The 13,549-nt window shown below is 43.8% G+C and overlaps 1 non-coding gene across 1 annotated transcript; it reads left to right on the forward strand.

Annotated features, from left to right (window-relative positions):
- The first annotated feature begins 10,229 nt into the window (after positions 1-10,229).
- LOC115934375 (U6 spliceosomal RNA) lies at positions 10,230-10,340 on the forward strand. Its single transcript, XR_004070188.2, has one exon. It is a non-coding gene; the product is annotated as a U6 spliceosomal RNA (small nuclear RNA).
- The last annotated feature ends 3,209 nt before the right edge of the window (positions 10,341-13,549 follow it).

Consider the following 13,549-nt stretch of genomic DNA (forward strand, 5'->3'; position numbering starts at 1 on the left):
AAAAACAGGGACAAAAGAAAAGGCAACAGTGCAAATACTCCATCTTCCAGGAAGGGAGGCTGGGATGCCTCAGTGTTAAAATGACAAAAGAAAACCCCAGAGCAAGAACCATGATCCCTCAGAGGAGTCCCAAAAATGTCCAAGACAGCCTGGCTGGGAGAGGGGGTGTGGGAAGGGCAGGCCCCCGAGAGAGGTCCCCACATCCTCTGGCTAGAGGCTAGGCCCAGGACCCACCAATGCCAGCAGCCCTCACCTCCCTTTGGGGTGAGAGCAGGTGCTGAGGTCAGGCTGGTTTTTGTTTCCCACTGCTTGTTTGTGATTTGTTCTTGGATACCTGGAAAGGGGCCAGTTGAGGCCTCAGGGGTTGAGGCCCCTCTGGAAATGTGGTTCCTGGGAATGGGCCTGGACATAGAAGCCACTGGATGTCTCTTCCCTGAACAGTAATCCTGTAACTTCCCAAGGAAAACAAAGAACAGGCTAGTCTTCCCCACCCCAGCCAAAACAGAGAAGGGGGTTTCTTCATCTGCAACATTTGGGAATCCTAGAGTTACTTATTTATATAGAGACAGGGTTTTGCTCTTTTGCCCGAGCTGGGGTGCAGTGGTGGGAATATGACTCACACTAGCCTTGACCTCCCGGGTTCAAGTAATCCTCCTGCCTCAGCCTCCCAAAGTGCTTGGGATTACAGGCATGAACCACCACGCCTGACCTATTTTTCTTTTCGTAAGCCTCCCTTTCAAGAAGGAAAATGGGTTAGCCCTTCCTAACAGATCATCACTACAAATAACAGGTTGCTGATGTATTGGAGACTCTGCCTATATTTACTCTTGCCCTCATTTTCTTAATAGCAGCAGTCATCATCTATAACATAAAAATCTGAATGGATTGGAAACCTAAATAGACAGAAATCCTGTACTTTATAATCAGGAGTATAAATAATAAAGAGGCAGCCTGGGCAACCTGGCGACATCCCGTATCTACTAAAAATACAAAAAATTAGCTGGGCGTGGTGACACCTGCCTGTAGTCCCAAAAGGTCACATGCTCTCTCACAGCACAAACTGACCCTAAAACCGGAGCCCACAAGGTTGAGGCTTCAGTGAGCCGAGATCATACCACTGCACTCCAGCACTCCAAAGTAGCACCTGCCATCCTCATGACAGAGTGAGACCCTGTCTCAAAAGTAAATAAATAAATTAAATTAAATTATAAGAGGCCATTGGTTTGGACTGAGATCTTCTACTATGCCCAAAAGACCAAACCAAAATGCAGTTACTCACCTTCCACAAGACCAAGCTGAAACTAAGTTTATTTGACCTTCTGAGTAATCAGGAGAGACAGATAATGGCCAAATCCTCAAACAGACTGGTGTTAGCTGGCAGGATAAGGAAGTCCCCTCTGCTTTGACCTTTATAGGGAAAATACCTGAAACAACCAATCTGCTTTGTGTTCTCTGTTTCTACTTTCCTCGGCCCTTTTCTATCTACAAACCCAACCTCCTTTGCTCAGCTCATCAAAACACTCACTCTATAGAATGAGATGTTGCCCGATTCTAGAATAGAAAATAAAAGCCAATTAAGATTTATAAAAGCTGAGGCTGGGCGCGGTGGCTCAAGCCTGTAATCCCAGCACTTTGGGAGGCCGAGGTGGGCGGATCACCTGAGGTCGGGAGTTCAAGACCGCCTGTCCAACATGGAGAAACCCCTCTCTACTAAAAATACAAAATTAGCTGAGCATGGTGCACATGCCTGTAATCCCAGCTACTCAGGAGGCTGAGGCAGGAGAATTGCTTGAACCCAGGAGGCAGAGGTTGTGGTGAGCCGAGATCGTGCCATTGCACTCCAGCCTGGGCAACAAGAGCGAAACTCTGTCTCAAAAAACAAAAAAAAATTTCTAAAAGGCATGTGCGGTGGCTCATGCCTATAATCCCAACACTTTGGAAGGCCGAGGCGGGCAGATCACTTGAGGTCAGGAGTTCAAGACCAGCCTGGCCAATATGGTGAAACCCCATCTCTACTAAAATACAAAAATTAGCTGGGCATGGTGGTGTACACCTGTAATCCCAGCTACTTGGGAGGCTGAGGCAAGAGAATCGCTTGAACCTGGGAGGTGGAGGTTGCAGTGAGCTGAGATCGCGGCACTGCATGCTAGCCTGGGCGACGGAGAGAGACTCTGTCTCAAAAAAAAAAAAAAAAAAGATTTGTAAACTAAATTCATTGTAATTTTGTCTTTTGACAGTTCTGGCAACCGACAAAGGGACCTGAAGGACACTGCTGATGACTTCTGAGACTCCCGGAGGAATATCAGAGAGGTGCCACAGAGCCACAGATGCCTTTTGAGGTCCTCGGTCTTCCTCATGGAGCCTCAAGGGTTATAGGTAAGTTCCTCTCGGGTGGACTCCCTTTTTTCTTTTTGGCTTTTGAATTTAGGATTAGTTTATGCTGTGAGACAGTGCATGACCTTTTGTGGTTTGCAGTGGCTGACAAGTCGTTGGCAAGAGCTGCAGTTTTGTCTTGGCTGGGTGCGGTGGCGCATGCCTGTAACCCCAGCACTTTGAGAGGCAGGTGGATTGCTTGAGATCAGCCTGGCCAACATAGCAAAACCCCGTGTACTAAAAATACAAAAATTAGCCAAGTGTGGTGGTACGCCCCTATAATCCCAGCTACTCGGGAGGCTGAGGCATAAGAATCGTTTGTCTCAAACAAACAAACAAAAGAAAGAAACAAGCAGAAAACAAAAAGAAAAAACAAACAAAAAGAAGAGACAGGGGTCTGATGCTATTGTCCAGGCTGGAGTGCAGTGGTTATTCACAAGCACAATCACAGGACACTACTGCCTCAAACTACTGGGCTCAAGCGATCCTTCTGCCTTTGCTCTGAGTGCCTGGGATTATAGGATTACAGGTGTATGCCATTAAGTCTGGTTTAAGAGCTGCAGTTTTTTTTCTTTTTTGAGGGGGGGAGGTTTGTTTGTTTTTTAGTTGTTTACCTTACTCATGGACTCAGGTAACAAGGAGCTGCATTTTAAGATAGTGTTGCTCTAAGTGGTTATTACTGCAGGAGGCATGAACTCTGGCTTTTGGAATCTGCTGGAATTTGAGTTCTATCCTTTTTGTTATGTTTTCTTGCATGCTTAGGTAGGAAAAAAATCACTGGGTAAGTTGGTCAAGGGGATCTCAGAGCCAAAGCCACCATTTAACTAGTGGGCACAGTTCAGGTACTTTAGAGCTATTAAAGTGCTGGCCACTAAAAAATGAGACTCCCTGTTAGAATACACTAGACATGAAACAAGGTAGCACTTGCCATCCTCAATAAAATGTTTATGCAGTGAGGTACACTATGAAAGAATTATACCACCCAACCCCATGATGTTTCCCTCTTAGGCTGTTTTTTTTTTTTTTTCTTGAGATGGAGTCTCACTCTGTAGCCCAAGCTGGAGTGCAGTGGTGCAATCTTGGCTCACTGCAACCTCCGCCTCCAGGATTCAAGTGATTCTTGCCTCAGCCTCCTGAGTAGCTGGGACTACAGGTGGTGCCATCATGCCTGGCTAATTGTTTTTGTACTTTTAGTAGATATGGGGTTTCACCATGTTGCTCTAGGTGTTCTCGAACTCCTGAGCTCAGGCAATCAATCTGCCTTGGCCTCCCAAAGTGCTGGGATTACAGGTGTGAGCCACCACGCCTGGCCCCCTCTTAGGCTTTTGTCTTGACTTTGAGAGACCCAAGAGTCAATGTAAACATGAGATCTTTAATTTTTTTTTTTTTTTTTTGAGATGGGAGTCTTGCTCTGTTGCCTGGGCTCACTGCAACCTCCACCTCCCGGGTTCAAGCGATTCTCCTGCTTCAGCCTCCCGAGTAGCTGGGACTACAGGCATGCGCCACCATGCCCAGCTAATTTTTGTATTTTTAGTAGAGACCAAATTTCACCATGTTGACCAGGCTGGTCTTGAACTCCTGACTCAGGTGATCCGCCCACCTCGGCCTCCCAAAGTGCTGGGATTACAGGTGTGAGCCATCGCACCCGGCCAGATCCTTAATTTCTAAAGAACTGAATATTCCACCTTCCAGCTACACCTGCCTTTTACTTGTATTAGGCCCCAGTAGCTGAAAATACTTATACAGGTGGTGAAACCAGTGAAATCTTACTAAAGATAATTTAAAATTACAATGGTCATTATATGGACCATTCCAGATGAGATGAGTGATACTCGACTTTTTTTTTTTTTTTTTTTTTTTTTTGAGACAGAGTCTCACTCTGTCAGCCAGGCTGCAGGGCAGTGGCACGATCTGGACTCACTGCAACCTCCGCCTCCCGGGTTCAAGCAATTATCATGCCTCAGCCTCCCAAATAGCTGGGATTATAGGTGCTCTCCACCACGCTGGGCTAATTTTGTATTTTTAGTAGAGATGGGGTTTCACCATGTTGGGCAAGCTGGTCTCAAACTCCTGACCTCAAGCAATCCACCCGTCTCGGCCTCCCAAAGTGCTGGGATTACAGGCATGAGCCACCACGACAGACCGATACTCAACTTTAGGAAGTGCATTTAGGCCAGGTATGGTGGGTGACTCATGTCTGTAATCCTAGCACTTTGGGAGGCTCAGGCGGGTGGATCGCTTGAGCTCAGGAGTTCGAGACCAGTCTGGGCAACACAGTGAAACCCTGTTTCTACAAAAATTTCAAAAATTAGCCAGGTGTGGTGGTTTGTGCCTGTAGTCCCAGCTACTCGGGAGTCCCAGCTACCAGCTGAGGTGGGAGGATTGCTTGAACTCAGGAGGCAGAGGTTGCAGTGAGCTGAGATTACGCCACTGCACTCCAGCCTGGGCTACGGAAGGAGAGCCTGTCTCAAATTAAAAAAGAAAGGAAGTGCATTTAAAAATGAGGGTTCCTGGCCGGGCGCAGTGGCTCACGCCTGTAATCCCAGCACTTTGGGAGGCTGAGGCAGGTGGATCACGAGGTCAGGAGATGGAGAACATCCTGGCTAACATGGTGAAACCCCGTCTCTACTAAAAAAATACAAAAAAATTAGCCGGGTGTGGTGGCAGGTGCCTGTGGTCCCAGCCACTCGGGAGGCTGAAGCAGGAGAATGGCGTGAACCCGGGAGGTGGAGCTTGCAGTGGGTCGAGATCGTGCCCCTGCACTCCAGCCTGGGTGATAGAGTGAGACTCTGTCTCAAAAAAAAAAAAAAAAAAAAAGAGGGTTCCTGCTGGGCATAGTGGCTCTGACCTGTAATCTTAGCACTTTGCAAGGCCAAGGAGGGATAATTAGTTGGGCCCAGGAGTTCAAGACCAACCTGAGCAACATAGACCACATTTCTACAAAAACTTTGAAAAATTAGCTGGGCATGGTGACATACCCCTGTAGTTACTAGCTACTTGGGAAGCTGTGACGGGAGGATCTCTTGAGTCCAGGAGTTTGAGGCTGCAGTGAGTTCTGATCGCACACCACTGTACTCTAGACTGGGCTACAGAGCAAGACCTTGTCTCCAAAAGAGAGAGAGAGAGAGAGTTCCTGAATTAGACCCACCCAGGCATGCCTATGGATATGCAGAAACTTCTAAAAAGATTTCAAAATTTTTTCTTGCTTCTTTTAAAAGACTCATTACAAAAGGCAAATGAAAAGCTTAAGTAACCAATCGATAAGAAAAATGGAAACTGCCAACCTTTTTGCTTAGTTACTATCACACCCCAAAGACAAAAAGAAAGTGGGAAAAGTGGTTTTTATAAAACTTAGTCCCTCAGGTCAAGCAGTTTTGCTTCTTTTTTCAGAGTTATCAGTGCTACAGTCCAGACATAGAAAATGATTTGTCTGACCTATTTGTTAATGGACTCCACCCTAAACTCAGTAATCCAGTTAAGAAACAGAAACAAAATTGAAAAGCCACCAATCTGACTAAATTATTTTCCAGAATATGGCATTCTGGCATTCAGCTAGTTTGTTTGTTTGTTTGTTTGTTTTTGAGACAGAGTCTCCCTCTGTTGCCCAGGCTAAAGAACTCAGCTCACTGCAACCTCCGCCTCCTGGGTTCAAGTGATTCTCCTGCCCCAGCCTCCTGAGTAAGCAGCTTGGATTACAGGTGCACACCACCACGTCCAGCTAAGTTTTGTATTAGTAGAGACAGGATTTCGCCATGTTGGTTGGGCTGGTCTCAAACTCCTGACCTCAAGTGATCCACCTGCCTCGGCCTCCCAAAGTATTGGAGTTACAGGCATGAGCCACCATGCCCAGCCTGATTTTTTTTTTTTTAATACGGAATGCTTCACCAATTTGCATGTCATCCTTGTGGAGGGGACCATGCTAATCATCTCTATCATTCTAGTTGCAAGCACCAGATTTTTTTTAATTTTTAATTTTTTTTAGAACCAAGTTCTTGTTTTGTCACCCAGATTGGAGTGCAGTAGTACAATCATAGCTCACTGCAGCCTCAAATTCCTAAGCTTAAGAGATCCTCTTGCCTCAGCCTCCCAAGTAGCTAGGACTACAAGCACACGCCACCACACCTGGCTAATTTTTAAAAAAAATTTTTTGTAGACACAAAATCTTGTTACGTTGCCCAGGCTGGTCTTGAACCTCTGGCCTCAAGTGATCCTCCCACCTTGGCCTCCAAAAATGCTAGGGTTATAGGCATGAACCTCCATGCCTGACCTCGTATCAGACTTTCAACCATAGCCATTTTAAGTCCACAGTTAATTATTTTATTCTTATGCTCTTCTGAAACCTTTCTTTTTCTTTTTCTTTTTCTTTTTTGAGGCAGAGTCTCACTCTGTTGCCCAGGCTGGAGTGCAGTATCATGATCTTGGCTCACTGCAACCTCCACCTCCCTGACTCAAGGGATCCTCTGAGTAGCTAGGACTACAGGTGTGCACCACTACGCCCAGCTAATTTTTTTTTTTTTTTAAGAGATGAGGTTTCACCATGTTGCCCAGGCTGGTCTCGAACTCCCGGGCTCAAGCAGTCTGCCTGCCTTGGCCTCCCAAAGTGCTGGGATTGCAGGCGTGAGCCACCCGCCAGCCCTTCTGAGAGCTTTTTGCAAACAACTGTAATCCTAAAGTGTTGTGTCTTCAAGAAGAGTCATGGAAGTGTGGCCTGGGGCAGTGGCTCACGCCTGTAACCTCAACACTTTGGGAGGCTGAGGCAGGTAGATCACCTGAGGTCACGAGTTCAAGACCAGCCTGGCCAACGTGGCAAAACCCTGTCTCTACTGAAAATACAAAAATTAGCCAGACATGGTGGTGTGCGCCTATAATCCCAGCTACTCGAGACGCTAAGGCAGGAAAATTGCTTGAACCCGGGAGACGGAGGTTGTAGTGAGCTGAGATCATGCCACTGCACTCCAGCCTGGGCAACAGAGGGAAACTCCAAAGATTCATGGGAAGTATTAAAGCAAACTAAATGAGAAGGACTCCGTACTTCCATATTTGAGTCCTTGGATGAACTGCAACCTAACTTAATAGGTAGGCAAAATTGAAAACCTAACTTAGAGGTTATAACAATAGTGCCTATAACAATAGCTGAGTCTTAGCCAATCCCAGCACAGCCATACTTCAACCATTCATACACTGCTGGGTGTTCAAACGGTGTTCAAATAAGGCAAATGCCAACCTGTAACTAATTCAGCTGTTTCTGAGCCTCACTTCCAGTTTCTGTACGTCACTTCCCTTTTTTTATCTATAAATTTGTTCTGACCACGAGACACCATTGGAGTTTCTCTGAATCTGCTGTGATTCTGGGGGCTGTCTGATTCGCGAATCATTCATTGCTCAATTAAACTCCTTTAAACTTAATTCTGCTGACTTTTTCTTTTAACAGAAGGATAGAGAGGACTCTGACAAATTAATGTAGGTTTCTGATAACTTTAAGATCATACCACTGGACTAGGTAGAAATTTCCAGAAATCTAATGAAGAAACTGATGGGTTTGTGAGCTGCTAACCAAGATCAAGCAGAACAAAAATTAATTACATGAGATTAAATAAACTGATGAAGAAGAATTATGGGTTTTTACAGCATTTTTATTCGAAATATTGCAGGTTTTTTGTTTGTTTGCTTGCTTTTGAGACGAAGTCTCGCTCTGTTGCCAGGCTGGATGGAGTACAGTGGCGCGAACTCGGCTCACTGCAACCTCTGCCTCCCAGGTTCAAGTGATTCTCCTGCCTCAGCCTCCCGAGTAGCTGGGACTACAGGCGCATGCCACATGCCCAACTAATTTTTTTGTATTTTAGTAGAGACGGGGTTTCACCATGTTGGCCAGGATGGTCTCGATCTCTTGACCTCGTGATCCGCCCGCCTCGGCCTCCCAAAATGCTGTGATTACAGACGTGAGCCACTGCGCCCGGCCATATTGCAGGTTTTTTAATACTTTGTTTTTCAGATTTAAGACAACTCTTTCTTTTAAGCTATCTCTAACTTACAGCAATTTGGCAAAGTATACTTTTGTGAACAAAAATTGAAACATTTACTTTCAGTACCTACCTGATCCCTCCAGAATTTAGAAATATTCATGAAAATTTTTATTTTCATGGCAATATAGTTATTTTCATAGTTTAGTTCAATAAGAATCTGCTCAGTTTTCTCAGAATAAAATTGGAAATATCAGTTATATTTTTTCACTGGGATACCGTATTTGACAAGTGCATAGAATTAATCTACAGGTACTGTAGACAAAGTCTGAGGTATGCTTTGGTTTGGCTTCATAGCCTCAAGAGGTTGTTAATAATCCAATCTGTTGGATTTGATTTCCTATCAAAAGTTCCAGCAAAGCAAAGTTTAATAGCGCCTATGTGGTCAATTGTTATTCTTGCTGTACTTGTATAAATAAACAGCCTAAGTTTGATGAGACTAAACTTATTTTGCAAACAAATTAGTTTTACTCCAATTATCTTTGGTAGAAATGGGGGTGACTGTAGAGCAGGAGTCCCCAACCCCTGGCTCCCCTGTTAAAAACCAGGCCACTCAGCAGGAGATGAGCAACCAGGCCACACAGCAGGAGGTGAGCTGCAGACAAGCGAGCATTACCGCCTGAGCTCCACCTCCATCAGATCAGCAGCAGCGTTAAATTCTCACAGGAGGCCAGGCGTGGTGGCTCACACCTGTAATCCCAGCACTTTGGGAGGCCAAGGTGGGAGGATTGAGGTCAGGAGTTCAAGACCAGCCTCGCCAACATGGTGAAACCCCATCTCTACTAAAAATACAAAAATTAGCTGGGTATGGCGGCGCACCCCTATAATCCCAGATACTTAGGAGGCTGAGGCAGGAGAATCCCTTGAACCCCGGAGGCAGAAGTTGCAGTGAGCCAAGATCATATCACTGCACTCCAGCCTAGGTGACAGAGTGAGACTCCGTCTCAAAAACAAAAAATCCTCATAGAAGTGGGAACCCTATTGTGAACTTCACATGCGAGGGATCTAGGTTTCTTGCTCCTCATGAGAATCTAATGCTTGATGATCTGAGGTGGAAGTTTCATCCCGAAACTATCCCCTCCACCCCCACCCTGGTCTGTGGAAAAATTGTCTTCCACGAAAAGGTTGGAGACCACTGCTATTGAGAGAAAAACTATGTTTCTGAGGAAAGCTATAGTATACCTGTTAATAGAGTATACCCCTGTTCCTTGTTCTCAAGTTTTTATTATCTACCTGTAGACTAGACTAGATTCTGAATTCTTCTAGTTTCCTCCAATATGTGGTTACGACTCTCCAACTAAAAATAAGAACTACTCTGTTCCTGAAGCCCTATAAGCAGAAGCTGGACAACTCAATGTAAATTTCAAAGGACAAGTCCTATTACTGACGTGTGGGCCAAATTGAGATTTCACCAAAATGCATGATGCCATAACCAGAGACAATCAAGCTGCAAATCAAGATGAGAAGTTGGGCTGGGCCCGGTGGCTTACACCTGTAATCTCAACACTCTGGGAGGCTGAGGTAGGCAGATCACTTGAGGTTAGGAGTTCAAGACCAGCCTGGCCAACATCTCAGCTCACTGCAACCTTTGCCTCTCAGGTTCAAGTGATTCTCCTGCCTCAGCCTCCCAAGTAGCTGGGACTATAGGCACCCGCCACCACTCCTGGCTAATTTTTTGTATTTTTAGTAGACACAGGGTTTCACCATGTTGGCCAGGCTGGTCTCGAACTCGTGACCTTAGGTGATCTGCCCACCTCAGCCTCCCAAAGTGCTGGGATTACAAGTGTGAGCCACCATGCCCAGCCTCATGATCTGTTTTATAAAGTAAGACTTCTAGTGCTTGGCTTCAGAAGCACATATGCCAAAATAATTAGAATGATACAGAGAAGATTAGCATGGCCCCTGCACAAGGATGACATGCAAATTCGTGAAGCGTTCCATATTTTTTTAAAAAAAGACTTCTAGATCCACTTGTTCTCACTTCCTGCCTTAATTTATCCCAATCATGGGATGCTAGATTACCTGCTAGCTGAACAGGAAGGAGTCTGTGTAGTTGCTGATACTTCTTGTTGCACATAGGTAAATATATCAAGTATTGTAGACACTCAGTTATTAAAAATTAACACCTACTTGGTTAAAACAGGCAGACTCCTCATCTAGCTCATTCTTAGATCTGTTTGATTTTAGTTGCTTTAGTTCATGGAAACCCTGGGTAAGAAACATGCTCCAAATTTTTGGTATTATCCTTCTGATGGTCACAATATTAGTCTTCCTGGTACACAGTATCCTCTCAAAAAGTCTTAAATATCTACATGCAGCTATCTGCTGTATGCTAAACGGTCTTTTGGGCTGGAATGAAGAAAACTTAAAGAAACACATGATAAGAAAGACAATGTAACCCATGAATGATTTATGGAGAGCGCACCCCAAAATGATGGTGACTGTTAGATTGTATTGATGCCCTAAGTCTTGGTCACACTCTCACCTATGAGAGACCCTGACGAAAAGAGGGGAATTGTTCAATACAATTATATCTCTTTAGGCTCAACAGACCAAATCAAAATGGAGTTACTTGTCCTGAAGTTCCATACCACCAAACTGTAACTAAGTTGTTTATGTGACACTTCAAGGTAGCAGGAGTTAATAGGCAAATCCCCAAATAGTCCAGTTTTATCTGGCTTGATAAAGTCCCTTCTGCTTTAACCTTTACAGGGAAAGTAGCTTTGAAATGACCAATCTGCTTTTTGTTCTGTTGTTTCTGCTTTCCTCAGCCCATTTCTCTTTTTTTTTTTTTTTTTTGAGACAATATTACTCTGTTGCTCAGGCTGGAGTGCAGTGGCACAATCTCAGCTCACTGCAGCCTCCACTTCTCAGGTTTGAGCGATTCTCCTGCTTTGGCCTCCCAAGTAGCTGGAATTACAGGCACATGCCCAGCTAATTTTTGTGTCTTTAGTAGATACAGGGTTTTGCCATGTTGACCTGGCTGGTCTCAAACTCCTGACCTCCAGTGATCCACCCTCCTTGGCCTCCCAAAGTGCTGGAATTACAAATGTGAGCCACTATGCCCGGCCTCCTCAGCTTATTTCTCTCTATAAAGCCAAATTCCTTTGCTCAGCTCATTGGAGCAAAGGAGTTTGGTTTTACGGAATGAATCACACACACACAAAAAGCCAATTAAGATCTTTAAACTAAATTTATTGTAATTTTGACTTTTGAAAAGAGTAACACCTAAGCATTAAAACAGAAAGTTTTAATTTTTACTTAGAGGAAGTTGGGGAGAGTATAAAGCAGAAAAGAAACTAACTTTGAACAATTATTCATTTATCTAACAAACATTTATTAAGTGCTTTTTGTGTTCCAGGCACTGTGCTATGCCCTGTGAATTCAGGGATATAATATGTTTTCAGATTAGATATCAAAGTATTGTTTAAATACAGGCATACCTCATTTTATTGTGTTTCGCTTTATTGCAGTAAAAAGTAGTGTGTGTTCTGACTGCTCCATTGAGTGGCCATTTCTCTGTCTGTCTGCCTTTCCTCGGGCCTCCTTATTTCCTGCAACACAGTGATATTGAAATTAAGCCAATTAATTACCCTACAGTGGCCTCTAAGTGTTCAAATGAAAGGAGGAGTCATACATCTCTTACTTTAAATTAAAAGCTGGAAACAATTAAGCTTATTGAGGAAGGGGGCATGTCAAAAGCTGAGACAGGCCAAAAGCTAAGCCTCTTGCATCAGTTAGCCAAGTTGTGAATGCAAAGGAAAAGTTCTTGAAGGAAATTAGAAGTATTACTCCAGTGAACACACGAATGATTAAAAAAAAAAAAAAAAAAGCAAAACAGCTTTATTGTTGATACGGGGAAAGTTTGAGTGGTCTGGATAGAAGATCAAACCAGTCACAACCTTCCCTTAAGCCAAAGCCGAATCCAGAGGAAGGCCTTAACTCTCTTCAGTTCTATAAAGGCTAAGAGAGGTTGGAAAGCTGCAGAAGAAAAGTTTGAAGCTAGGCAGATGTGGTTCATGAGGCTTAAGGAAAGAAGCTGTCTCTGTCATGTAAAAGTGCAAGGTGAAGCAGCAAGTGCTGATGGAGAAGCTGTAGCAAGCTATCCAGAAGATCTAGCATAATAATCAATGAAGATGAACCCACTAAACAGATTTCCACTGTAGATGAAACAGCCTTATATGGGAAGAAGATGACATCCAGGACTTTCATTGCTAGAAATGAGAAGTCACGGCTTGGCTTCAAAGCTTCAAGGGACATGCTGACTCTTGTTAGGGGCTAATGCAGCTGGTGATTTTAAGTTGAAGCCAGTGTTCATTTACCATTCTGAAAATCCTGGGGCCCTGTAGAATTATGCTAAATGTATTCTGCCTGTGCTCTATAAATGAAGCTGCAAAGCTTGAATGACAGCACATCTGTTTACAGCATGGTTTACTGAATATTTTAAGCCCACTGTTGAGATCTGTTGCTCAGGAAAAAAGTTTCCTTTCAAAATATTACTGCTCCTTGACAATGCACCTGGTTACCCAACAGCTCTAATGGAGATGTACAAGGAGATGAATGTTGTTTTCATGCCTACTAACACAATACTCATTCTACAGCTCATGGATCAAGGAGTAACTTAGATTTTCAAGTCTTAGTAGTTAAGAAATACATTTTGTAAGGCTATAGCTGCCATAAACAGTGATTCCTTTGATGGATCTGTGCAAAGTACATTGAAAACCTTCTGGAAAGGATCCACCATTCGAGATGACTTTAGGAACATTTGTGATTCATGGGAGAAGGTCAAAATATCAATGTTAACAGGAATTTGGAAGAACTTGGTTCCAAACACTTATGGACAATTTTGAGGGGTTTAAGTCTTTAGTGAAGAAAGTAACTGCAAAGATGGTGGAAACAGAACTAGAATTAGAAGTGGAGCCTGAAGATGTGAATGAATTGCTACAACCTCATGATCCAACTTGAATGGATAAGGAGTAGTTTCTTAAACATGAGCAAATAAAGTGTTTTTTTGAGGATTCTATCTCAAGAAACCGCAGCCTCTGGTGAAGATACTATGAACATTGTTGAAATGACAATAAAGGATTTAGAATATTACATACAAAATAAATAAATAGGAAAAAATAGAATATTACATAAACTTAGTTGATAAAGCA

The sequence above is a fragment of the Gorilla gorilla genome, chromosome 3 (genome assembly GCF_029281585.2).
Source record: "Gorilla gorilla gorilla isolate KB3781 chromosome 3, NHGRI_mGorGor1-v2.1_pri, whole genome shotgun sequence".
Lineage (NCBI taxonomy): Eukaryota > Metazoa > Chordata > Mammalia > Primates > Hominidae > Gorilla > Gorilla gorilla.